Below are 2,354 nucleotides of genomic sequence, written 5' to 3'. Positions count from 1 at the left end.
TGCTACCACCCAGGAAATCCAGAGGACTGCTACCATCTGGGACCACCAGGTTTGATAGCAGGAGGGACAATCAAATGGCTAGAAGTCAGCCTAAGAACACAAGCAACAAACAAGCTTAAGAAGCTTTGTTAGGCTCAGGGCCATATAGCATCACCAGAACCCAGCTATTCTACTTCAGCAGGCCCTGGATTCCCTAATACACCTGACATGCAAGAAAGCAATCTTAAAGATGATGTTATGAAAATGATAGAGGCCTTGAAAGAGGAAACAAAATCCCTCAAAGAAATACAGGAAAATACAATCAAATAGGTAAAGGAATTGAATAAATCCCTTAAAAAGTACAGGAAAATACAGTGAAACAGGAAAAGGAAATGAATAAAACTGTTCAAGACCTGAAAATGGAAATAGAAGCAATAAAGAAAATGCAGTCTGAGGGCCATGCTGGAGGTGGGAAACGTAGGGAAGAAAACAGAAACCATAGACCTAAGCATCACCAACAGAATTCCAGCCAGGGAAGAGAGAATCCTAAGTGTAGAAGATACGATTGAAGAAATCAATTCAACAGTCAAAGAAAATATTAAATCTAAAACGTTCCTAACACAAAACATCCAAGAAATCTGGGACACCATACAAAGACTAAATCTAAGAATAATTGGAGTAGAAGAAAAAGACTCTCAGCTCCAAGGCCCAGAAAACATTTACAGCAAAATCACAGAAGAAAACTTTCCCTACCTAAAGAAAGAAATGCCTAAAAACATACAAGACGCTTACAACACACCAAATAGATTGGACCAGAAAAGAAAATCCTCCCATCACATAATAATCAAAATACTAAATGCACAGAACAAAGAAAGAAAATTAAAAGCTGCAAAGGTTACAAGTTAACAAACTGTAACTAATATTAAAAAAATAAAAAAATGGGAAAATATAAAGTTAATAATAATTTTAAAAAGCTGCAAAGGAAAAAGGCCAAGTCACACATAAAGGCAGACCTATCAGAATTGCACCCGACTTCTCAAAAGAGACTCTAAAAGCAAGAAAGGCCTTGGCCTTGCCACATATCTTTTTTTTTTAACATATGAAGCTGTTTAATTAGGTCGTTAGCAATTTAGAACACCAGTTTGTGAGGATACATGCCGTTTGTCAGGGAAAACTGAGATCGAAGGTAGCCCTACGCTGAGGAACAGCTTTGATCTTTAGCAAAATCTGTGAGTCCACAGTTTTCTGATGAGTCTTACGCTGCTCTGTAATCTCGTATTTCTCCTTCTCCGTGTCAAAGATCTCGCCCTCCTGGTGCCTGGGCCTTCGAAGCTGCTGCTTCTTAAAGTAAGCGTTAGTCAGGTGTTTGGGGATTTTAACTTTGCTGACATCAGCTTTTGTAGAGGTGGCAATGACAAACTTCTGGTGTGTTCTGCGCAGAGGAACTCTATTGAGAGCAAGAGGTCCAGTCACAAGTAGCAAGCCACTGCCCAGCTGTTTCAGGAAAACCTCTCTCTTGCCCTGTGGGGCCGGGTGAGGATGATCAGGACGGTCCCAGGAGGGATGCTGGCACACAGCTCGCACATGCTGACTGAAGGGCTTTTTGCCATGGCTCAGCAGCTTGCGAGCCCGTCTTCAGCAGTGTAATACCTGGGCATTTTTCGAAGCTTCGTCACCTGGGTACCACCATTCTTGTCACCACCCACTGGTTTTGTCACAGTAGCAAGGACCTTTTCCTTTCTCTCTTTTTCAACCTTGGGCTTTGGGGCTGAATATTTCCTCTTGCACATTGCCTTTCTGGAATTCATGGCAGACCTGCAGTACCTGCCAATTCCTCTAACCAGGACAGGGTTTCGGCTGCAATGGGGCTTCCCCTTCTTGGACTTTTTAACCTTAGGGTCACCCTTTTTGGCTGCGCCAGCGGCCGGGCGCCAGCAGCAGCGTCACCGGTAGCTTCCTTGGCTGCAGCTTTCTTCTCCTTTGTGTCAGGCTTCTCCGCTTTTTCACCCGCCATCTTGCAAGATGGGAAAGAGGAGTAAGGTCCCCCTCTTGCCAGATACTAAGAGATTACAAATGTCAGCCCTGACTGCTATGCCCAGCAAAGCTTTTAATCACCATAGAGGGAGAAAACAAGATACTCCAAGAAAAAAAATTTTTTTTCAGATAATTTCTAACCACAAATCCAGCCCTACAGAAGATACTAGAAGAAAAACTCCAACTCAAGGAGGCTAACTACACCCAGAAAAACACAGGAAATAAATAATCCCACAGCAGCAAAACCAAAGGCAGGAAGAACACACACACACCACCATCAACAGCAAAATAACTCAAAGTAACAATCATTGGTCATTATTATCACTCAACATCAATGGACT

General features: G+C 42.6%; 1 pseudogene; it reads right to left on the bottom strand.

The window, feature by feature from the left end:
* Positions 1-1,108: 1,108 nt before the first annotated feature.
* On the bottom strand, positions 1,109-1,995 carry LOC110566152 (large ribosomal subunit protein eL6-like; annotated as a pseudogene).
* Between the last annotated feature and the right edge of the window lie 359 nt (positions 1,996-2,354).

Source organism: Meriones unguiculatus, chromosome 10 (assembly GCF_030254825.1).
Source record: "Meriones unguiculatus strain TT.TT164.6M chromosome 10, Bangor_MerUng_6.1, whole genome shotgun sequence".
Lineage (NCBI taxonomy): Eukaryota > Metazoa > Chordata > Mammalia > Rodentia > Muridae > Meriones > Meriones unguiculatus.
The sequence above is the reverse complement of the archived record's forward strand: the minus strand, read 5'-3'. Positions and strand labels throughout refer to the sequence as shown.